Here is a 25,964-nt window from a genome sequence, read left to right as displayed (position 1 = left end):
GTCACTTGAATGGATATGTGGACAGAGCTGGCATCGGGCTTTGTTGCAAGGATAGGTTCCTGGGTTAGTGTTTATGTTGTATGGTGTGCGGTTGCTGGTGAGTATTTGCTTCAGGTTGGGAGGCTGTCTATAAGCGAGGACTGGCCTGTCTCCCAAGATCTGTGAGAGTGAGGGATCATCTTTAAGGATAGGTTGTAAATCTTTGATGATGTGCTGGAGAGGTTTTAGTTGGGGGCTGTAGGTGATGGCTAGTGGCGTTCTGTTGTTTTCTTTTTTAGGCCTGTCCTGTAGTAGGTGGCTTCTGGGTACTCTTCTGGCTCTGTCAATCTGTTTTTTCACTTCAGCAGGTGGGTATTGTAGTTTTAAGAATGCTTGATAGAGATCTTGTAGGTGTTTATCTCTGTCTGAGGGATTGGAGCAAATACGGTTGTATCTTAGAGCTTGGCTGTAGACAATGGATTGTGTGGTGTGTCTGGGATGGAAGCTGGAGGCATGTAAGTAAGTATAGCGGTCAGTGGGTTTCCGGTATAGGGTGGTATTTATGTGACCATCGTTTATTAGCACAGTAGTGTCTAGGAAATGGACCGCTTGTGTGGATTGGTCTAGGCTGAGGTTGATGGTGAGATGTAAATTGTTAAAATCACGGTGGAATTCCTCGAGGGCTGCTTTTCCATGAGTCCAGATGATGAAGATGTCATCAATGTAGCACAAGTAGAGTAGGGGCATTAGGGAACGAGAGCTAAGGAAGCGTTGTTCTAAGTCAGCCATAAAGATGTTGGCATACTGAGGTGCCAGCGGGTACCCATAGCAGTGCCACTGACTTGAAGATATATATTGTCACCAAATGTGAAATAGTTTCAAAGTCACAAAGTCACAAAGTTCATCCACCAGGTTAGCCGTGATATTATCGGGGATACTGTTCCTGATGGCTTGTAGTCCATCTTTGTGTGGAATGTTGGTATAGAGGGCTTCTACATCCATAGTGGCCAGAATGGTGTTTTCTGGAAGATCACCGATGGATTGTAGTTTCCTCAGGAAGTCAGGACTCTCTCCTCAGGCCCTATGCTACCAGCACTCCCAGCTATCTTTGAGACACCACTGACTTCCTGTCAACATGTGTGCATGCTGCTGGGTGTATCTTCACAAATCCCCAGTTCGTGCACACAGGGCTACCCTTGCTTAAAAAAAAGTACTGCCATGTTCAATCACAATTGCTCCAAACACTATGGCTTTCTATAGTGGTATTGCAGTGATTGGGGCAATTAATACTATAGTATTTTTCTCACGATAAATCCTGCAGGTGCCTATTTGCTATGTGGTTAAGTAAATTAGGGATCTGCCTGTGCACAAGGCAGGAGTGAATGGACAAAAGAACTCACACAAATGTACAATTTGACCTTGAGAGTTGCTAAGTGTCTCACTCTAGCTATTTACTAGACTACATATGCATCTACTACTCAGCACTCTAAAATCTGAGAACCCTGTAGCAGTAGCCACTGGATGGCCTGACTCAGGTCGTGTGACTGAGAACAAGAAATAATGTGTTAGGGCTAGATTCTCTCCCACACTGAACTCCCTGATTCCTGGGACCAGCCCTTGTGCACCTTAAAGCTGCTGCCAGGCTGCTTTGAATTCTGCCACTATGCTCAGCACTTCTGCAAAACAGCCGTTAGGGTCTCAAGTCAGGCACCTAGAAAATGAGGAACACACAATTAATGACCACCCATGGAAAATTTGGTTAAGTGACTTGACTAGCATCACATGAGAAATCTGGGACAGAAGTGGGGATAAAATCCAGATCTGCAGGGCAGCATTCAAGTGCCTTAACCATGAGACTATCGTCTTTTTTTCCTGCAATCCCATGCCTCATTCACTTTCCAATTTCTGCAACAAATGAGGCTGGGGTCCTACAGACAGTAGCCTTCTTTACCACACAGCCCTAATTCATTCCTAAAGTAGGTCCAGTCTGTGCACTGAATGAGGCAGGGGTCCTGTAATGAGAAAAGAGCATGTGATCATGTAATTCCAGACTTTATTATATCACACAGAAGGGTTCAAATTAAGGTTTCTCAGGCAAACTTAATTCTGGCATTTCCTAATTTTTCATTGCCTGATTTGCAGTCTTAAAAATGTACTTTTTAATGTAGTTTTTGTGTGTGTAATTTCCTAGATTTTTAATAAAGAAAAGTAAAAAAACGTGGCATCATATGGCTACATCAGCAGGATTGGAACCTTTAGAGCCACTGTACTGATCTCTGCCACTTGAGCTGTCAAAATAACTGTTAGCAAAAGTAGGTTGACATCCTCAGTGTGGACCAGCATTAGGAAGGGAATGAGATACACACAGTTTCTCTCCCTTCTCCCAGTTCTGGTCTCACCAGATTCCTTTTCCCCAATCTACTCCTTGCTCTCCCCACACTCTGACTTTTGTCCCCTCTTCATTCAATCAGACTGCTTCCTCCTCCACCCTACTGAGGTGCTACCCCAATCCCAGTGCTTTCAAATAGTACTGCTTGGGTGCTAGTGTGTGTGTGAGAGACAGAGAGTTGTGGGAGAGGTCAATGTGGTAACAGGAAATCCAGGCTCCTTGCTGTCAGTTCTGGTGCCTGCCCCGATAGGCGCCAACTTTCCCCGGCGCCGGTGGGTTCTCGCACCTCACCTGCCCTGACTCCACCCTTTTCCCTGCCCCTACCCCTTCCCCAAATCCCCGCCATGGCCCGGCTTCTTCCCTGAGTGCGCTGCGTTCTCCCTCCTTCCCCCTCCCTCCCAGCCATGCGAAACAGCTGTTTTGCGGCGCAAGCACTGGGAGCTAGGGGGAAAAGCAGGCATGCGGTGCGCTCAGGGGAGGAGGCAGAGGCGAAGTGGAGGTGAGCTGGGTGGGGGGGCAAGGAGCTGCTGGTGGGTGCTGACCACCCACCAATTTTTCCCCAGGAGTGCTCCAACCCCGGAGCACCCACAGAGTCAGCGCCTATTCCTGCCTCCGTTCTAGTTTAGAGCAGCCAATAGAAGGAAAGTCCTTCCAAGCTCCTTTAGCTCTGGGCTGGAGTATGCTCATATGCTTCGTGGGCATGCACAGTCTGGTTAACACTAGGACCTCTGAAGGGAGGGAGCATGCTCAGAATCATCAGAAATTTTAGCAGAAAATTGAAGAAATCTCTACTGAGCATAAGCGAACTGTGCTTTCCCCCCCACCCCACCCCACCCCACCCTGCGGCTTATAACTTGGCCACATTTGGTTGTATTTTCACAGGCACAGCAAAAGGCACATCTCTGACATAAAGGCTACCCCTACTGCCAAATTTCAAGTCCCTATTCCAAAGCATAGAGCCACTAAAGCTGCTCAAAGAAAAAGTTGCCAGAAATTAAAGTATTTTTCCTAGCCCCATTCTCGGAAACAACTGGATCATTTTGGCTGAAATTTTCCAGATAAATACAGACTGGGAGGGGAGGCAGACACCTGGCATGGAAAATGTAAGTCTAAATGGTTTAATTTTGGCAAAGTTATAAACAGCTGAAAACAGGGTCTTATAATGAGAAATGTTGTCCAACATTAATAATAGGAGGTGCTACAAGCCCCACCTATAATTTCCACCATAAGAACATAAGAATGGCCATATTGGGGCAGACCAAATGTCCATCTAACCCAGTATTCTGTCTTCCAACAGTGGCCAATACCAGGTGCCCCAGAGAGAATGAACAGAACAGGTAATCATCAAGTGATCCATCCTCTGTTGCCCATTCCCAGCTTCTGGCAAACAGAGGCTAGGGACACCATCCCTGTCTATCCTGGCTAATAGCCATTGATGGACCTATCCTCCATGAATTCATCTAGTTTTTTTTTAACCTTGTTATAGTCTTGGCCTTCATAACATCCTCTGGCATAGAATTCTAAAGGTTGATTGTGCATCGTGTGAAAAAATACTTCCTTTTGATTGTTTTAAACCTGCTGCCTATTAATTTCATTTGGTGACCCCTAGTTCTTGTGTTATGAGGAATAAATAACACTTCCTTATTTGCTTTCTCCACACTAGTCATGATTTTATAGACCTCTATCATATCCCTCCTTAGTCGCCTCTTTTCCAAGTTCCAATCTTGTTAATCTCTCCTCATATGGAAGCTGTTCCATACCCTAATAATTTTTGTTGCCCTTTTCTGAACCTTTTCCAATTCCAATATATCTTTTATGAAATGGGACAATCACATGTGCACGAGGTATTGAAGATGTGGGCATACCGTGGATTTATATAGAGGCAATATGATATTTTCTGTCTTATTATCTATACCTTTGTTAATGATTCCCAACATTCTGTTTGCTTTTTTGTCTGCCACTGCACACTGAGTGGATGTTTTGAGAGAACTATCCACAGTGACTCCAAGAACTCTCTCTTGAGTGCTAACAGCTAACTTAGATCCCATCATTCTATATGTATGGCTGGGATTATGCTTTTCAATGTGCATTTCTTTGCATTTATCAACACTGATTTCATCTGTCGTTTAGTTGCCAGTCACCCAGTTTTGTGAAATCCTTTTGTAACTCTTTGACGTCTGCTTGGGATTTAACAATCTTGTGTACTTTTTGTATCAGCTGCACATTTTGCCACCTCACTGTTTACCCCTTTTTCCAGATCATTTATGACTATGTTGAACAGTACTGGTCCCAGAACAGACCCCTGGGGGGCACCACTATTTACCTCTTTCCATTCTGAAAACCGACCATTTATACCTACCTTTTGTTTTCTATCTTTTAACCAGTTACCTATCTACAAGAGGACTGTAGTGGGGCGGCTGCCCCACTCCTGAAGAACAGGGGTTAAATGCAGCCCCGGAGAGGGCTGCAGCTGTGAAAGGCTAGGCTCATTGGGGAAGCAGCCACAGCTGGGGCCATGCCCCAATCAGGCCACAGCTGGCCCTATAAAAGGGCTGTGAGGCAGGTGCCGAGGAGTCTCTCTTTAGCTGTCGAGAGAGAAGGACTTGGCTGCCTGGGAGCTGAGCAGGGTACCTAGAGTGGAGCAGGGCTGGGGGAAGGCCACAGGAGCTGGGGAGCTCCAGCCTGAAACCCCCCCAGGCTGCAGACCTCGGTAAAGGCCAGGAAAAGTACTGGGGCTACAGAAGTGTAGCCTGGGAATAGGCAGAGGCAGCTGGTCCAACCCCCTGGCCAATGATGAGTGGTTTACAGACTGCAGTCTGCCCCAGTGAGCGGAGGCTAGATGATGACTGGCAGTAGCCACCGAGGCAAGGTGGATTTAGAGGGTTGGGGGTTCCCCTGGGAGGGGAGACCCAGAGTGTGGACCCAGAGATTGTGGGTCACTGCTGGGGGAAGAATTATGATGTAGAGGGGCACCAGAGTCCGGGAGGGACACAGAGGCCAGTGGCAGGCAAGACACTGGCCCGCAGAGGGCGCTCCGGGCTGGAAGAGCTAATTCCCAGGATGACCAGCAGGGGGCGCCACGCTGGTGAGTCGTGCCTCGCTACAAGAACTTTCCCAATTATCCCATGACAGCTTACTTTGCCTAAGAGCCTTTGGTGAGGGACCTTGTGAAAGGCTTTCTGAAAATCTAAGTACACTATATCCACTGGATCCTCCTTGTCTACATGCTTGTTGACCCCCTCAAAGAATTCTAGTAGAATTCTTCCCAACACATAGCTCTGTTTGTTGTTTGCTGCTTTTTGATGGTAGCTCATTTTGCAGGTTTGATAAATTTTAAATAGTAAAAGTGTTGAACAAAAATTAAAACAACAACAACAACAACAACAGGATATTACTGAGACTGTATTTTTGCATGTGTATGTGCACACTCCCCCACCCCCACTCCCATCAAAATGAATGGAAGATCGAGTATATAGCAATATTCATTTCATTAAAAAAAACTAATGTGTTTAATTATTGTAATTGCATATTATTCATATAATTATTTTCAACTCTTCTCCATCCCCCTAATTTCTCTCATAATTCCTTTCTGCAGTATCCTAAAATCACTCCAGCTGTCATCACTGCTCTTTCTTGAAGGTCAAAGCTTAAAATAACTGACAAGCCTCTGTAACCTAGCAATCATTTTCTGCTTTGAGGTTGTTCCTTCTACATTCCATTCCACAAAATGTACAATTATAAATGTTTGACGTTATTTCTATTGGCCCTTCATGTGACCTGAGGATGCTGGATACATCAGATTGTTCATTTTTATATACAAGTGGTTACAGTTATGCAGCATGTTAAACTGAAACTGCAATACATGCAGACATTTTGGATACTGTGTTTTGCAGACAAATTAAAATATGTCATATAAAATGTTTTTTTTTTGACAACAGGAATAGATTTGCTCTAGGCTGAGGGTTTTTTATTCCAGTCCAGCTTTTTCACAAAACTGGAAAGTGTGTGACACAAGATCTTTCATATCCCAAGGAATGTAAACACCCAACAACTTTGAAATCTGACTTGAAGGGGAAAGACAGTAAGAAAATCAAACATGAACAGAACTCAGATAAAACCTCAATCTTGCTGATATACATTCTACAGTTTGAGAGAGACCCTTTCTCTTCATGGATTATATCTGTGTTCTCTGCTAACTTGAATTTGTGCATTGCATTATTGTTAATAGTAGTGGTTGTATTGCAGAAGTGTCTAGAGGCTCCAGTGTGCTAGACCTTGTACAAACGTGGTAAGAGATGGTTTCTGCCCAGAAGAGTTTACAAGCTAAACAGACAAAAAAAATAAAATAAGTATTTTTCTCCCCATTTTACACATGGGAACTCAGCCATAAAGGCTCAGATCCACAAAGGCCTATATACCATTGAGGACCTATGCCAAAGAGATCAAGTGACTTGCCCAATGTCACACAAGAAGTTTTTGGCAGACCTTGGATTTGAAATCTCATCTCCTCTGGGATGAGAACTCAGGAGCCTTAACAACAAATACCATCCTTCTTTCATTGTAGTCAACTTCCTTCAAGTGAGTAAAGCTGGATGGGGTTTTCCTAAGAGCACAACATTTCTTCTGGTCTAGCCACAGGAGTCCCTACCGAATGAACTACTGGGACAGGTTTGGAATCAGGGATTCTAATGATCCAACCAGTGGATCAAATTCAGTGATGAATCCTGGTCACATGCCACCTGAGGCATGTTGCGCATAGCTAACTCCCTGCTGTTGCTCCTCTACTCTCTGACCTCCACCACAACTGAAATTCAAACAGGGTTAGGTTTGAGGTTCTAATTTTAGCTCATGTCCAGTTATACATGGGAGTGATGGAATGGGGGCCAGAATCTTATCAGCTCTGTAACTGAGGTGGGGAGAGGCAAAACACTGGATCACCTTTAAATATATTAACACAATTAAAGTCTCTTTATTCAGCAGAAAGAAGCTTCTGGGAAATGGTAGTAAAGCCAGCATCTCACAAATCAATCCCTTAGTTATTTGCTAGGTCCCCTCTCAAAGCACCTGCCTCAGTTCTTACCCTAGACAGACCACCTGTGCTTGAATCCAGGTTTGCATTACTTCATAATCATTTGTTGAAACCAGTGTTTTATTTTGGCAAGTGTGATAGTTTGCCTGGATCCGTTTTTCATGAATCAAAGATGATAAAATTAAAGCTGAAGGACACAGAATTGCCCTGTGTTCAGTGAACATTGAGTTTAGTTTACTTGTATTGCAGAAGACATTTATGATAATGAAAATGTTTGCAGAGCTATATTATAGCCCAGAATTCAAACTGTTATAATCAAAATTGTGTCAGCACTTCCAGTCTCAGCCATGTTTAAGGTGTTCTAATTTAGCAGGGGGAAAAAATATTGCTTTCATCTAAAACTTGGCACCAAGCCAGGGAGTGATATTTTGTTATGAAATTTGTTTTAAAGTCTCATCTATTCTTAAGTCTGACTGTGGAAATAAACTCACGTGGACTATATAGGAAACTAAGTTCCCAGGCCTGGCCTCTTGCATCCTGGGCCAACAAAGACAAACGCCACAAAGGCAGCATGCTGATCCCTCCATGGGAAGGGAACATTTCTTGTCACCCACCAGCAGCCTTTCTCATTCCTGCTTCCATTGACACCAATGGCAATTCTACAACTGGCTTGAACATGAGAAGGACACAACCCTTGTAGATTAGGGAGCATTATCAGTATGCGGTGAAGAGGAGATGGACAAACTTCAGAAGGTCTAGAGGTTCAGTTTGGGTCAACGCCTAGAAGATAAGTTCTCTGAACTTAGTGATGTTCAAATGAGAGCTGGAAATTTCATGAGGATAAGTTCTTATGAGAGTTATGGGTTTTTTTTATGGCTTCAGATCAGGCTAGAAAAGTTGTGAGAATACCTTCTCTTGTATTACGGCAGCATTTCCAATCCTGTCCAGAAAGGGGAAATAAAAATGTATGTTTCTCAATCCCAAAGAAGATTTGGTTAAAGTTGGATTTGAAGTGTTAGAAGAAAATGTTTATAGCTTCATAGATTTTTAAGACCAGAAAGAACCATTATGATCATCTAGTCTGATCTCCTGCATAATCGAAGCCATCGAATTTCACCCATTGACTCCTATATCTAGCCCATTAACTAGTGTTTAAACTAGAGCTTATCTTTCAGAAAAGCATTCTGCCTTGATTTCAAGACTCCAAGTCATAGATTATTTACCACATCCCATTGGGGAAGTATTTCAGTGGTTAATTACACTTGGTGGTAAACATCTGTGTCTTATATCTTCTCCTTGATAAAGTTACCTCTTACCGTCACTTCAAAAAGCTAAATAGATTGAGCTTTATAAGTCTCTCAGTGTAAACCATGATTTTCTCTGTGCTGTTTATCACCCACACTTTTGTCACATTTAAAATTGTGGCCTTGATCCTGCACTTAGCATACAGTGAAATTTACTTGCATGAGTAATCATCAGAGTAAAGTTATGCTCATGATCAAAAGTATGGGTGGGATTGGGGCCTCACAGGGTGACTTCTTTAGAGAAGGGACAATGTTTATTTTTCTCTGTCTTCTGTGAAGTACCTAGCACACCTTTTTGGGAACTATAAAATAATGGAAAAATCATAATAATTTATACAGGGGTCTTGATAGAAGGACATGTTAATATATGGTGGGGTGGGAATCATCATTGTTTTTGAGGGAAATAGCAGAAGATTGTATTATCTTTAACTATAGAGGCAATAGATATAATAAGATGATGATTTTGCCACAGAAGTTTGTCATCTGTGACGGAGACAGCACAGATCAACAAAGCAGTGACTGAGGGAAAATTAAGGCAATGTTATACCTTTGATCCAATTAATGTCAGTAGAGGAAAAATAGCTAATGTTCAGTTCCTATTCCTGTTTTTCATCACAAGAAAAAGCAGAATGGTGAGTAAGTGTGTCATACATAATGCATTGACCTTTTTAGTAATTTGGTTAGCTGGCAGCTGTAATTCTTTACCTGTTTACAACTTCACTGACTTGTCAGGCAAGAGTGGGATGGCCAGCCAATCAAAGTGCAGAGAACTGAAAAGGTCAAAGTAGTATTCTCTTATAGCATTCTATTATATTTGACATGCTATTGTTAGAAATTAAATTTTTAATGCCTCCTGTACTGGACAGAGACAGTGAAGAGAACAGGAAATGACACCCGATTCATCTATTGTCCTAGCAAAATCTGTAATGAGTATGGGATATAATATAACCATTCTTCTTACAATTTCAAGACTGTAATCTGCTGAGCCTCCTCTTTGTCACATCTGATTTGCTCCAGAGCATGTGTTACACAAGACCACATTTCTATTCCGTGGTGGCAGCCTGAAGTTGACAGGGATTATAGTTAAATTGCCTTTGTAATGACTGCATGGATCAGAAAGATTCTGTCATATGCACTAGACTGGAGACTATATATTATCTAAGTGGAGAGAAGGAAATTAATTGGTTGAGCTGGGTAATTGATAGAAAGAGTTATATATTCTCTGCTTACCTTTTTCAACCTCTTTTCAAGAGTATTCAGATTAACATCAAACTATGACAAGAAATCAAAAAGAGAAGAGGCGTGCAGGAAAATAACAAGGTACAATTAAGTGATATTCCAAAGAGCAGCTAATAGATTGCAGCAATGGGTATAGGAGGAATATTGGTGACACCTAGAGCTGATTGAAAAACTTTGATGGAACTGTTTTCCATCAGAAAATATAGTTCTGTTGAAACAGAAATACTTCACAAAATTGTATCAATTTTGCCAAAATTCCATTTTGGGGGAAAAACTAGAAAAAACATTTTGACATTTTTGGAATGACACATTTACATTTATCATTTTGAAACAACTTTTTTTCTTAAATTTTGTTTTATATTGTGTTGCAATTTTGCCTATTTTATAATACACAACCTTTGATCTGAAACAAAATGTTCAGCATATATAATATGATAAGACACTTATTGGGTTTCTACCTCTCTTCTCATATTCCTTTCTAAAATAAACAGTTTTTTCACATTTAAAGCTGTGCTAAGTCTCAGATCGAATAAGCAATGTAACAAGCACACACTTTCTCAGGGTTTGTCTACACGGTGCTTTAGCCTGCACTAGAATGGTGTCAATTATAGTGTGCACCAGATTGTGGAGCACCAAGTGGCCTGTGTGGACCCTGCTAGAGTGCACTAAAGGTTCCCTAAAAGCCCATCTTGAAGTTCGTAAGATATAGTACCTTTTTCCAGTGTCTTCATATCAAATTCTATTATTGATGTTATTTTAACTCAAATTTTAATTACAGAGCAAGCACCAAGTAGTGTCTGTCTTTAGTGTCATTTAATACAGGAAGTTCTGGGGAAAGCAACTGATCTGTCCTGTAATCTCTCTATAGCACTAAGTATTTTATGCCAAAACTCATATGATTTCACAGCTCTAAAACATATTATGCTTTCAACTCCAGCTTTGTACCTCAGGTAGAAGTCAGAATACCTCAGATATAAACGATACAGCTGAAGTGGCATCCAGCACATTTGGTGGCAGTTTTACTTTTTTTCTCCTCACAGTTGTATAACTTTAATTGGAAATGTTTCACAGCAGTGTAATTTCCTTCCTAGAGTTTTATTAATTAAATGTGAGTATAGGCTTTTCTAGTGTCATGCTTTTAAATGGCATTTAGGTGATCTGCAGGGGATGAGTTGATTTGTTATTAAAATGTACAGACATATATTTTTTTGTCCGGTATGTCTGATTTCCTTGAGAGAGCTCTTATTTCACAGCCAGGAGATTTTCTTTAGATAAGACCCCAAAAACTATACTAATTCTTCTTTCACTCTTGGTTTCTGGCAAGATACAGTCTTTATAAAGACACACTGCTTATTACTTTTCTGTCTATCTTAGGTAGTTGAATGGCCCCCATTACTATAGTTTCTGTGCTACTCACTTCTTTAACGTATTTATCCTCTATAAAGTAGAGAAGTGCTATTATCCAATATTTTTAAAAATGGGAAACCAAGGCAGAAAGGGGCCAAATGACTTGCCCATGGTTCATACAGGCAGTCTGGGGCAGAGGAAGGGATCAAACCCAGGTTTCCCAAGTCTCCGGCTAGCTTGCTCTTGGTTCTGTTCATCATCTAACAGTTTAATTATTTTTTCTTTCTTAAAAGTTTTTCTATTATTTTGAGCCCAACTTATCTGTTGAGTAAAGCATGATAATTGTGAGGATCGTGTTTTCCTTTCGATAAAACTAGTACTACATGTGCCGTTTCTCCAGTCTTCTGGTACCACCCCAGTTTTTCATCGCTTCTCAGAACTAGTTGTCAGTGACAGGCACTCGGATTGCATGGTGATGAACACAGTGTTAATGCACAGTAGAGATTGTGCCCCTTCAGATGTGCATGTGAAGGATACACTCTTCATGTGGCTATTCTCCTGCCTGTACAGAAGAGAGGTCAGCTGCCTATATGGTCAAATCCTGCCTCTGGACTTGGGGGATTCTTGTAATGCATGGATGAGGGTGAGGGGAAGAATGAGAGAGGCTGGGCATGAGGTTAAGGGTATGCCCTTCATTCTCACTAGAGTTTATAAAGTAAAGGCAATATGGCATAGGTTGTATTTCTATTCTCACTGAGTTCCTTGGTTGGTAGTTATGCCTGCTTAAGAGGTATCCCTAGAGTAGCTGTGGCTAGGGGGAGGACCTATTAATTCAGCTCCAGTGAAGCTATGCTACCACACCCAGAGCAGTTGAGGGCACAAAGACAGTGAGGATAGCTCTGGCTTCCTCAGTGATCTCCATTCCCAGTTACACATCAACTTGTCCCTATATTTCCGAGGCTTAAATTTCTGAAGCATGCTCACAGGTGTCCAATATATGTAATGTAACAGTACCAGTTGCCATGTCACCTTTGAGTCTGACAGATCTATAATTTTTCTCCCATCAGCTATTACATGTCAATAAGGTATTTATTGCTTCTATATATTTCTCCTCTTCAGTTTTAAAGTATAATAATACATTCTCATTAGTATTTACTAGAAGGTTATAGACGGCAGATGTCTGATGTATATAGTAATACAGCTCTACTGGAACAGTGTTTTATACAAAGGGCTCTGTGATGGAAGTTTTAAGCTGGCATTTAACATATTTTGCTTGCACTGCCTCAGTTGGAGACACTGCCACTACTCAACCTTAACAAATCTCTCTCTCTTTTTGTAAACCCATAAATGACAAGCCTATTATTCAAGTATAAATCTGCAATTCTTACCATTTCCCTTTTCAATCCAAGAACAGCAATTACACGCTTTCCCTGCAACAGTAGCTAGAAAAAACTACACAGAGCTAGAAAAAAGCTGGTATGCTGTAGTATGGCATACTGGGACTTGTGGACAACATGCCTACGCCATTGTCTGTCAGCACTAGAGTTTCCTCATCGTCTCTGTTTTGTGTGGTCAGATGGAAAGGACGTGCGGGAGGGAAGGAGCAAAGCTAGAAACGGCTACCATTCACTGAAATGTAACTTCCCTCTGGTTGCTTCTCTGAAACAATGGGAGTGAATGAAAAGATACAAACTTTAAACCTCTAGTCACCTGCCCTTTTTCTTTATATCAGTCCTTCCCGATCATGTGAAAGCTGAGCAGCCCTTGAATGTATGTGAAACAAGGCTTTTGGAAGTATATAGTAAGCCTAAGGTTACTACTGCTTCAGAGCAGTGACTTGGGCAGTGTAAACTCTCTCGGGTTTGATGGGAATTAAAACAAGCTTTAGGTTGGAGAATACAAAGTGTAAGGAAGAGTACCTGTTTCTATCTGGAACGTCCTCTTTCTGGTTAAACCACCAACAGTAATCGTTAGACAGGAAGGGGAAAAGGTTACTGTTAAGCCATTTCTTTTTAGTTTAGTGTCTTCTGGAATTGGGGAGCATCAGTTTACTGTGGGAGGGTGGGCTTAGAGAAGAGGAGAGGTAGGGTGCAGTTAGAGAAAGCTGCCTTGCCCTGGATCAACCCTGCCTTTCCCAAGGTAGGAATATTCCCACATTCTGAGTAAAGTGTGGGTGACTCCTTGAAAGCTACTCACATCCGCTTCTTGCTTCTTTGGTGGCCCATAATGCAATCTGCTCTAAGGACAACTCAGATACAGGCCTGTGTGCTCTGACAACAGCTTGCTGCTCCTGTGGGGATCTGTTCAATGATGAGAACCCAGTCTCCCAACAAATGGCTCCAACCAGGGGCGGCTCTAGCAATTTCGCCGCCCCAAGCACGGCGGCACGCCACGGGGGGGCACTCTGGCGGTCGCCGGTCCCGCGGCTCCGGTGGACCTCCTGCAGATGTGCCTGTGGAGGGTCCGCTGGTCCCACCTGCGGGAGGTCCACCGGAGCCTCCTGCCGCCCTCCCGGCGACCGGCAGAGCGCTCCCCGTGGCATGCAGCCCCAAGCACGCGCTTGGCGTGCTGGGGCCTGGAGCCAGCCCTGGCTCCAACAGCCAAGCAGCTAAAAAGCACATGTATACTGGTGAGTAGGGAGAAGGGAAGAAGGAGATGAGGCGTCAGAGGGAGAGCAAGAAAGCAAGAAGGAGGAAAAGGAGATGGCAGAGAGAAAAGGGGTGGGACAGACAAAATGGATAGATAAAAGGAAAGACAGTGGCAACTTTACCATGAAATAAGAGACTTCTAGTGGCTGGGTCATCCTTGCCATCTATCAACCCATCACAAGGGTAGCTCCAGCAAAATGAGGTTGAGAACCAGTGTTTTAGCATTTCAGGATGTAAGGATGATCAGCATCTTGTCCCTACTATATGTGTGGAGTTGCAGCTTTATTGTTGTTTTTGGGTGTTTGTTTTTTGTTCACATAAAGGGACAACATCTGTTATTGGCTGGAGCAAACCAGTGAGCAGGGTTTTGCTGTACATTGTGGCCTAGGGTCCTAGAAGAGGTTTGGAACAGGAACGCGAGAAATACAAACTGTGGTTCTTTAGTGATAGGCACATTTTTATTGCAGCTGAAGTTGACTGAGCCGCTCCTTTTATAATGAAAGGATCATGTTTATATATATATATATATATATATATACAACATTTTTATATATAGATAACATTTCCTATGTTACAGAAAAAAAAATCTGGGGCCTATACACTCTGATGTTCCATTGATTTAAAACTGAAGAAAAGAAATAAGCAGAGGGTGCCCACTAGCAGAGGGCTACAGACAGAGTTCAAAGAAAGTGCACCTACAAGTTCACACCAATGTGTACAATAATTAAAACATCCATTTAAAATCAGATTTACTTACTGTACATTATTCAACTAAAAATTGTAAAGAAAAAGAACTAGGAAGTAAAGGCAGGTCCCAGATAGCCAATGGAAAACTAAAGAGAATGAGCTAAACTATAAAATTGTAATAAAGCAAAGAGAAAAAAAGGATCAGTCAGAGAGTTAGGAAAATGGGAAAAGATTAGTTACAGGGAGAAATTTTAATAGCAAAGGTTTTGATATTCTAAGCATATAAATGTCTCTATAAAGCTGTAAAAGTCTAAGTGACTAGGATCGTTTAAAATGAATTACAATTATAATAAAGTTCTGTTTAAAATAATTATCTCAAATTATAGTTCAAAAGAAAATGATTAGCAATATTTTCTCACCTAGTTAAACTAATTGTGCATACAACCAACATCTTCATAGTTTCATTACAGAGTCAAAGAATAAGGCATCTGATGAGTTTTTCCTGATGAAAAAATAAACAAATTAGCAAATTAAACAAAATTTTGTAATGATGGTGTTTGCTGAGTAGCACAGTTATGAAGAAGCTTCATATCAATTTATTGCAGTTAACATTTATTGCCAAATGGAGAGTAGTAGCACTGTAGTTCCGTTTCTATCAGCCTCTGCCTCCATTCCCATTAATAGGTATACATGTTAAAATCAGGGGCGGCTCCAGGCACCAGCATGCCAAGCGTGTGCTTGGGGCGGCAAGCCGCGGGGGGTGCTCTGCTGATCACCGCGAGGGAGGCAGGCAGGTTGCCTTCGGCGGCTTGCCTGCGGAGGGTCCGCTGGTCCCGCGGCTTCGGCGGACCTCCCACAGGCTGCCGCCGAATTCGCGGGACCGGGGACCTCCCGCAGGCAAGCCGCTGAAGGCAGCCTGCCTGCCATGCTTGGGGCGACAAAATGCCTAGAGCTGCCCCTGGTTAAAATACTAATTATAATCCATTCAGGTTCATTTCTTAGTCATTATGTTGATAAAAATGGCTTTGAAAGAGAGCACCCTATTTTATAATAATTTAAAAACAAGACTCATGAAAGAGAAAAATAAACCATGGACGTGTTACAGAGCCACTAGAACATTTTTGATAAATAATTACAAGGAATCTATGTTGAATTAAGTGGGAACTATGAAAGAGCAAAGCTTGCACCTGCTTCACTCTTCAGCGGACAGCAATTTTATTTTTTGTTTGTTTGTCTCTGTAGCAAGTTGGAAAAAGGCAAGAGTTGAAAAGCAAAACAATTGATTTAACTTTTCTAGCCCAGGAACTGAATACAAATAATTTTCTCTTGTTGGATTCATATTGGTGGCCTTTCAAAATAAAATAGGGAAACTGTAAATGCTTGCACCAATCATTTTTTAATAAAGACTGATTGAAATTGCTGTTGCACGAGAAAGTCATATTAACAGTTATTACTGTGGTGTCTCATTTCAGCTTTCTGTGTTCAGAGGAAAGATTTCTTATTTGAATGGATCCTGCTGCCTTCATAAGGCATCAAAATCTGTCAAGTGGTGAGATTAGAATCCTAACAACTTGCAGATGACATTCAACCATAGCAAACCCTCATCCTTTGTTGACAGTTTTTCTGGTAATTGTCTACAACACTGACATTTAGACAAGAAGAGGCCTATGGAATGTATACACTTAGAGAATGCAGCTGAGGCTAATCTTCTATTTATCTGATGCTTTTTTTTAAGTTAAAGATTGGTTGCAAGCTTTCAAGGAAGGAAAGTCATAACCTATCCCACTAAAGCACAAACCCAACTTTGAAGAGAGATTTTCAGCAGAACTGAGTAATTCATACCAAATAATTTTGCCTCATTTTCTGTTTAGAAATTGATCACCAGAAGATGGTTTGCTAGTTTTTTTTAATGTATTCATTATTCAGTTTTCTTTGCATAATTTCTGGAAATAATTTTCTTGTAAACAATTGTGCACATCTGATAAACATGAAATGTGAGCTGTTTCAATTGGACACATAGTACAGATGCTATGTTTCTATTCCCTGTCTGGATAAGCATAATTCTTAGGCTCTGCATTCGGGCTGAATACTTGCATATGAATTTGAAATTAGCTGTTCTTGAATATTTGCATTTGCTTAAAATCCATTGTTTGAGAAACGTTCCAGCCATCAACCTTTCTTGCTTGTGTGTTCAGGAAAAGGGCAGTGGTGCAAACATAGTCAAAGTGGATTCATTTAAAAATTCACACTAATTTTCAGAAAACTTTTTTTATGGAATCTTCTCATCTCTAATTTTTAGCCACCATCTATGATATAATGCACACTGTCCACCATATTATAAAAGTTGGGAATGGAGGGACATAAAATGTAATGAAAGTTTCAAGCCTTCCTTCAAAGCCAATTCTAGTTATCCTTTTAATTCCATATATACAGGGGAAAATAATAAAACAAACAACTTTCGCTACTTTCAGCCTGTGTGAAGCCCAGAAAACCCCACACAAAGAAAGAGTAGCAAACCCACTAATGTATTAATTGGGTAGGTAGTCAGTCATTAATTAAAAAGGATTAAATATGGTTTTTAAGAAGCTTTATAATGAAAGATGCCTTGGAAATGTGTAAAGCTCATAAAATGTTTCTTTACTGTCATGCTTAAGTTTAAAAAAAGATTCTTTCCCTTCTTTTTAGTCTGATTCCCTGCATTTATGATTCTTAAATCAGACCAGCACTATGGATGTATCATACTAACAACCTTAAATTAGGTTATTCTTTGACTTGAGGCTTTTGCTAGGTTATTGCTAATTGAGGCTTATAGCTCAAAACTGCAGGTAGAAAGCTACTTTTTAAAATTTCAGTACACCATTAAAGGCAATTGTGCTTTGAAAGCTGCTGATAAACTGAATAATTCACACAGGATTCAGGTTATATAGGTTCATCAAGAAATCCAGGAAGCGTGAAAACCCTACTGTGCAAATGCTTCTTTGTGAAGCTGTTTGTGTATACATCAAGAATCAACAAACCATCAGCTTTGCTTCAGAATTAAATGCTGTTTAAAAAACAACAATGGTGCAATTTAAGATGAGGTACTTGGGTAGGCAATGTACAATATTATTTCTTCAGTTCCAAGTGTAAACCTCTCACAATAATATTTGGTTTGATACCAAGAAATATAACACATACATAAGAAGTATTGATACAGGCACTTTAAAACAAATACTCACTCCATTGTAGAAAGGGAGGAGATCTTTGTAGAATCTTTTCAGTCATTGTTAACAGAAAAGGAGAAATCTTATACTCTGTTAGTAGCTGCCAGCTCCAAGAATATTTAATTCAGCACAAGGGGTTAGTCTTTCTACTGTAACCATGTGACTGATGGCAACAGCCACCACTGGTTCTTAGATGGAACAAGCTAAGCATTTTCAAACCTGCACCAGTGGGAGAAGAAACTTTATTGGAAACCATTAATGCAGAATACTGGGAACCTGGGATAATTTTAACTTCAGAGACCACATGACAGAAAGCAAACAAAGCAAGGAATGGCCTGCAGAACATGAAAGTCTGTTTGAGATATGAAATTATGAGAAATGAAGCTTTTTGGTTTGAGGGCCTTTAGGCTCTGAATGGATGGGATATGGAAAAGTTTATTGGGTTGATGGCTGGGGGAGGGAGTGGATATGTTAGTGTAGATTGTTTTGTGTCTGCTCTAAAAGTTCAGTTTGGTTGTTCACAGGGGCGGCTCTAGCTTTTTTGCCACCCCAAGCACAGCAGGCAGGCTGCCTTCGGCGGCATGCCTGCGGGAGGTTCTCGGTCCCGTGGATTTGGCATACCTGCTGCCAAATTGCTGCCGAATCCACAGGACTGTCAGACCTCCCACAGGCAAGCCGCTGAAGGCAGCTTGACTGCCACCCTCACAGGGACCAGCAGGCTTCTTCCCCCCCCCCCCGGGCTTACCGCCCTAGGCACGCGCTTGGAGCACTTGTGCCTGGAGCTGCCGCTGGTTGTTCACGTGAGACAGCTGTAGCCCTTTGATAGCCACTGTAGGATCACTGAGAGGGTGGCAGTGGTTAAAGTTTGCTTGGTCGAAATGGGTTGCAGACCTCACAACTAAATTTTCTATAACTCTAGCTGGATTGCTGAGGGATGCAAATTTCTGTCCTGCTTGTAGGGAGGAAACCTCTTTTGAGTGGCTGTTTTCCCCCACTTCCCCACCTCTTAGGGGTTCAACAGCCAGTCAAGACTCACATAGTGCTTTCCCCAACTTCAAGAACCACCATCCTCACAGAAAGGGGAAGAAGGGAACAGAAAGAGACTAATAGTTCAGAGCAGCTCTGCGCCCTTCTTCCCCTTCCCTTCCTATGAACTAGAGGATGGATTATCTTTTCCTCATCCATTCTTGCAACACCAGGCCTAAGAAGGAGAAGAAGGGATCTTGCTGCAGTCCCACCCAACCCTCAGAGGTGGGAGGGGGGGTGTGAAGAACCCAAACTTTGCAGGAGAAACAGAGATGAGGCTGAGTATGCAGAATTGATGGCGGTGAGGAGCAGAACTAATGTCACTTTCATTTAGATAGAAAATGATAGACACATCCACACACTTTGGTAAGACCACTGTGAACATGGGTGGAAGAGTGCTACTGTGTGCTAAGGATATGAAAACCCAGAGTTAGGGTTGGTTGTGATTTCTATGGTAGTGAGTGAGCAACTGGAATGCCTTTCATATGACCTCTGTCAACACGTGGTAACTAAGAGGTAAAGAATTACCCAACAGCTGTAGGCTTTTGGGAAACATTCAGTGATCAGACTGTAAAAGAGATGCTAAAGTACATATTTGCAAAAGACAGTACCAATGGACAATGTAGAGAAATAATCCCCTAACTAAAAAGTAAACATTTTCCAACCACTGTTGTGACTCCCTCCAGATCAGTCTGAATCAGTGACCTGTCCTCTCTGTCATTATCTACCATACATCCAATTTTTGTGTTATCTGCAAATTTGATTATTTTATGTTTTCTGCCAAGTCATTGAAAAAAGAAAAAGTTAAATAGCATAGGGTCAGCAATGATCCCGGTGGGACCCCCCTGGAAACAGACCCATCCAATGACTATTCCCCATTTACAGTTACATTTTGAAACCCAGCAGTGAGCCAGTTTTTAATTCATTTAATGTGAGCCATGTTAATTTTATATCATTCTAGTTGTTTTAGTCAAAATGTTTGGAGGTACCAAGTCAAACGCCTTAAAGATGTCTACATCAAGACTATTTACCTTTAACATGTAAGCTACCAAAAAGAGATATCAAGTTAGTTTGACAGGATCTATTTTACATAAACCCATGTTGATTTACATTAATAATTACATTACCTTCCTGTATTTCTTTATTAATTTAGTCCTATATCAGCTACGTCATTTTTTTGTCCTGAATTGATATCAGACTAAAAGGCCTATAATTACCCTTCTCCTGTTTACCCTGTTTAAAAATTGACACAACATTGGCTTTCTTTCAGTCTTCTGAAACTTCCCCAGAGTGCCAAGAGTTATTGAAAATCAACAATAACAAGCTCCTCATCCAGCTCCTTAAAAACTCTTGGATTCAAGTTATGTGGACCTGCTAATTTAAAAATATCTGACTTCAGTAGCTTCTGTTTAATGTCCTACAGACATATTAGTTGAATGGAAAGAATATTATCCTCACCATATGATGAGACTATATCAACTTTTTTCCTCAAATACAGAACAGACATATTTATTGAACACTTCTGCCATTTCTGCATTATTATTGATAATCTGTCATTTCCATCTAGTAGTGCATCAATACCATTGCCAGGATTCTTTTTGTTACTAATACAATTTAAAAAAAAACCCTTTTTGTTCTTAATTTTGTTGGCTATTGATTTCTTCTTGTGTCCCTTTGCTTCCCTTATTAATTTTTATGCTTTCTAACTTCTGATTTATATTCATTACAATCAATTATTCCTTTTTTCCATTTGTTATATATTACTTTCTTACAGCTGCCTTTATTTATCCTCCAAACCAGGCCATTTTATTAAAAGTAGTCTTCTTCCTTGATTTTGGGATTGTGGCTTTTTGGGCATCTAGTAAGGTGCTCTTAAATTATTCCCAATTACCATTCACATTTGTCTGATTAAATTTTTCCTCCCTGATTTGCCCATAACTGTTTTCAGTTTTGTGAAATTGGCCCTTTTAAAGCACCAAGTATAGATAAAATACTGGTTACTTTATTCTGCATGCATATTATAAATGTGATCGTTATGATTAAGGCTAAGATTTTGTCATGCATATTTTTAGTAAAAGTCACGGACAGGTCACAGGCAATAAAGAAAAATTCACCAAAGCCCATGACCTGTCCGTGACTTTTACTAAAAATATGCATGACAAAATGGGGAGCTGCAGGCTCCCCACACCACCCAGGGGGCCTGGCTCAGAGCTGCAGGGTCCCCCCACCACCAGAGGTTCCAAGCTCAGGGCACCTCCGCCACCTGAGGTGGCTCAGAGCTCTGGGGTTCCCCCTCCGCCCATGGCAGCTCTGTGCTCTGGAGCACCTCAGCCACCCGCAGGGCTGGGAGATGCAGGCTATGTCCGCCAGCAGCAGTGGCTGGGAGCTCCTGGGGGCCCTGCTGCCTCCAACGTCTGGAAGCTTGGGGTCTCCCCGCTGCCTGGGAACTCTGAGCACCCCTGCTGCCCTCTGCAGCTGGGAGCTTGGGCCCTCGCAGTTCCCAGCCACCAGCAGTGGTGGGGGACCCTAGAGTTCCCAGGCACAGGGGCTCAAGTCACAGAGGTCTCTAGAAGTCACAGATTCTGTGACCTCCATGACAAAATCGTAGCCCTAATCATGATAATTTGTACCTATGCTGCCATTAATATTTAGTTCTGTGATCAGTTCTTCTTTATTTGTCAGGGCAAGGTCTAATAGAATTTTCCTGCGTTGGCTGTAAAAATTTTTGTGTTAGGAAAGTGACATCTATAAAGTTTAGAAATGTTGTAGTACTGGCAGCATAAGACCTCAAGTATATGTCACTCCAACTAAAGTCCCTCAGGAGTATGCAGTTTTTTTCTTACACGTTATAGATAGGTGTGTAAGGAGGCAGTCCTCCTGTTCCCTAGCATGATTTGGTGGCCAGTAGCAGACACCAACTTGTACCCTAACTTGTGCTTTATCTATTAGGACATTGATCCGTAAGAATCCAAGATCATTTTCTTTCAAGTCATCAGTGACTCAGAAAGAGGTAATGCCATTTTTTACATAGAGTGCTACTCTCCTCTCCTTTTGCCCACTCAGTCCTTCTAAAATAAGTTAAAACCTTTGATTTTAACATTTCAGTTGTGTGACTCATCCCACCAGGTTTCAGTAATATCAACTAAATGGAATTTATGCTCATAAATGAGCAACTTTAATTTGTCTTGTGTGTTACCCAGTTTCCTTGCATTGGTGCATAATGTTGACTGTTGACTCTGATCTCATCTTGGAAGGTATATGGTTTTGGGTAAAATATAATCTATTTGCTAAGCATGCATATAGAAATAAAAATTGAAATTATTGAAGCTGTAACAGCAAGTAGAAGAATCAAAATATATGTATTAAAAGTAGGCTTGGCTATCAGTTATAAACATTAAGTGTTGAGTGAGACCCAGTAGAAGTTGGCAGTTGGCATAAATTAACATGAGTATTGTTTGCTTGATGTAAGGTTATAAAATTTAGCAATATGTATCTTGTGATTAGTACGTAAACCACAAATAAACATATGGTAGCATCTTAGGATACTTTTGCAATAAGGTAATCATGGAGGTAACTGTATTGACATATTGAAACTATTGGGACATTTATTGATGAAAGTGAGGTGTTAACGATCAGAAGTTTAACCATAGTTAGTCACTATACTACACATGATTAGCCAGAAGACCAAATCCTTATCAAATATGGTTGCAGACATGTATGGGTGGAATAGGAAAAGGTGTATCGAAGATAAGGTTATCCAATCTCTTGTTGGGGCACCAGGAAGGCAACATGGGACGCTCTGGTAGGAAGCTTGGCCCCAATGCCTTTCTCTCAGGATGATCTTCACTTATGTTTCCTTCCATTTTGTTTCTAGTGGTCTCCATAAGGTTGTAAATATGTACAATATAGGAAACCACATTATTGTATTTGTCTTATTGTTATGTATATTGATTTTTCCTACAATTTCAATTATATCTGGCTGTATTAACTAAAGCTCATAAAGTTTCTGTATGTGCTTTACTAATTTCATCTTCTTAATTAACTTTAAGTAGCTACCTAAAAATAACCTGTTGTTTGTGACAGGTGCATCCCAGATTAATCCCAGGTTACAATAGACAATTCATGTCTTCTTTTCATGTCCTTGGGTTCCTTGATTAATTTTCTTCTCAACAGCTCAGTTTTGTGCTAAGTGATTATATCTTCTCTCTTTTTAGCCCTCCCTATTTGCTATTGATTTAACCATGTCCTGACTACTCTAGTTAACCTGTCCCTGAGGATGTTGGTCCCCCATCTATTGAGGCCCTCCAAACTGTACAACATCTTTCCCCATAAAAGGTGAACCAGTGTTTCACAAAAACCCCAAACCCTACGCCACTCACCTCACCAGTGATTCGCTTCCAGTATCTTCTGTCTTTTCTCTTCCTTTGCTTATGGGCCAGGAAGGATCTCAATGAAGACTTCTTCAACATTTTTCTTCTTCAACATGCGTTGAGTTCACCTTGGTGATCTATTGGCAACAGATTTACCAGAGCATGTTCTGGGACTTAATGACACTCATTTAAGTGATCCACCATCTTTATCTCTCACTACCAGAAACACCTTTATCCAGCTAAGTAGTGAGTGGGAAAAAAACTCTTCTCTCTTACTCTGGTGTAAGTTTCACTGAAGTCAGTGGAGTTACAATCGTGTTAAAGAGGTGAAAATTTAGTGTGAGAGAATAGGGCTCAATATCTCTTGATGTTTTCCAAACACCAGCTCTGTGTTGTTGCTGAGAATGGTTCGGAAGGGAAATTCATGTGCAAACCTGAGACAATGAAACACACTTTTTTTTGAGAGAGAGAGAGAGAGAACCCTCCCTCACCTCAGTTTTAAAAACCTATTTATTGCAGCTGCTATGCTGTGGATTATCAAGGTGCAGACAGCAATTTTCAGGTGTTTTGCTTATTCAGTTTCATTAAGTGGGAAACAGTGGGAGGCTGAAGAATGCCATAAGTGGTGGTATTCTAAGGAAAACTAAGCAGCTGCCACAGTAGGCAACCGTTTTAAATGGAGATCTGTTTTTTCTTTAGCTATTGAGGATTATTTGTGATAGCTGAACTAGTATTGTCATAGCAGACTCGAAGGAAGCATTTGCCTATAATTTAAGTAGGGGTACAATAAGATCAAGCTAAATCATTGATTTGCCAATGGAAATATGTCATTGCCAGCCAGTTAAATTGTTTCTGGCTTAAACTTTTTACAACTCTTCATATAAAAGAGGTTAGGTGTAGCAAGTCGGTGTGGCTCCCCTCCTGCCCAGCAGAGGGAGCTCCCTCCCAGACGCCCAAGTGGGCTGAGTCATCACTTCCTGTCCCCGCCCCCCGGAAGTCAAGGGGTGGGACAGGAAGTAGAAAAGGAGAACACCAAAGCTCAGTCAGGAGCCAGCCACCGCCGCGAGCAGACGTGCTGGCGGGAGCTCCGGACTGGGAACCTTCTAGGACCCGAGGCGGCGATCAGGACTGGCCCCTACTGCCCTGCGCCCGGTACGACGAGGAACCCGCGGAACTTCCCCGGGATCGGAACCCGGAGCAGCCGCTAGGACTTCCTCCCGCCCGGTACGAGGAGGAGCCGCCACCGCCGCTTCCGCCCTGCTGTTATCCGGAGGAACCATCGGAGGCAGCCTGGCCGGACTTCCAGCAGGAGTTGCCGGACCTGCCCCCAAGCCCTGGTCCTGCAGACCCCATGCCGATGGACTGGTCCGAACTCACGGCCACCAAGGAGCAGGTACCGGTAGAGGGGGAAATGGAATGTAGCCCGGGGATAGCCGACCCCTGTCAGGCTGTAGGCACCGAGGTGCCCATGTCAGTGTGTTGCGGTCAGGACCCCACGGACCAGCGGCAGTGCTAGCCGCTAATAGGGCCCTGGGCTGGGACACAGTGGAGTGGGTGGGCCTGTGTCCCCACTGCCACCCCACTCACGGGTGGCAGTCTCCCCCTCACTCCAGCGCAGACAGAGACGCCTGCACTAACCTGAGTTGCTGTCGTTGCTCAGCTCCTGACATCAGGACCTGAGTCCTGTGGACTATGGTTTGTTGCCCTGCCCGGACCAGAGGGTCTGGGCTTACTGACTCTGTAATTGCTCAGCTCCTGAGGCAAGGACCTGAGCCCTAACTGAACCGCTGTAGTAAACTACTGTTGCCCAGCCCCTTGCTCCAGAGGGCCTGGGTTTATATTGAATTGGTGTTGCCCAGCTCCTGCTGTAAGGATCTGGGCGTAGAACTGCTATTGTGCTGCCCCGCCCTGATTGAGGGCCTGGGCTTACACTGCTTGACTGGGTGCCTTGTGTTCGGCCCCTGCCTGAGGGTCTGAACCTGTGAACCTTCTTGAGACTGATTGCTGTTACCCAGCCCCCTGCTCCAGAGGGCCTGGGCTCATATTGAGACTGATTGCTGTTCTTCAGCCCCCTGCTCCAGAGGGCCTGGACTTATATTGAGACTGATTGCTGTTCTTCATCCCCCTGCTCCAGAGGGCCTGGACTTATATTGAGACTGATTGCTGTTGCCCGGCCCCCTGCTCCAGAGGGCCTGGGCTTATATTGAACTGCTGTTACCCAGCCCCTGCTCCAGAGGGTCTGGGCTTATATTGAACTGCTGTTACCCAGCCCCTGCTCCAGAGGGCCTGGGCTTATATTGAACTGCTGTCACTGTTATATCCTTGGGGCAGCCGGTTTAGGAAGAAATCACTTGAGGCCAGAGAGCAGACAGCTAACCAAAACCTCCATTTTATTTACAGAGACAGAGAGCTCACTCAGCCGGTTGAAACCGGCTGAGCTATCCCTTAATAGTCTAACTCAGTTGCCATAGTAACAAAACCCATGACAACCAAATACACAACATATTCCTCCCCCCCAATAAGAACATCCCCTAAATAAAACACACACTAAACTAGAGAAGGAGGGTAGACTGCCTCCATTCCCAGCTAAACCCTGGGGATTATTTTGCCCCATAACCGTGGGTTCGCCCTAACTAAAGATCCAGCCGATGAGGAGGCCTTCTGTCTCTAGGTGGATTACTTCTGGTGTTGTTGCACCCGAAAGTACTAGGGGCTCAGGGTCCGCAGCATGAATAGGTGAGGA

At 42.4% G+C, this 25,964-nt stretch overlaps 1 long non-coding RNA gene across 8 annotated transcripts in view; it reads left to right on the top strand.

Annotated features, from left to right (window-relative positions):
- Positions 1 to 25,964, top strand: part of LOC120408672 — a 118,212-nt gene that overhangs the window by 29,129 nt on the left and 63,119 nt on the right. The window contains exon 1 of one of the 8 annotated variants that reach the window (XR_005600861.1): positions 21,801 to 21,861. The exons of the other annotated variants lie outside the window; for them this stretch is intronic. This is a non-coding gene — a long non-coding RNA (uncharacterized LOC120408672). Of the gene's footprint in view, positions 1 to 21,800; positions 21,862 to 25,964 lie in introns of those variants that run through there. 8 annotated transcript variants of the gene reach the window in all.

This window comes from Mauremys reevesii, linkage group 6, assembly GCF_016161935.1.
Source record: "Mauremys reevesii isolate NIE-2019 linkage group 6, ASM1616193v1, whole genome shotgun sequence".
Taxonomy (NCBI): Eukaryota; Metazoa; Chordata; order Testudines; family Geoemydidae; genus Mauremys; species Mauremys reevesii.
This window is presented reverse-complemented; position numbering and strand designations above follow the sequence as displayed.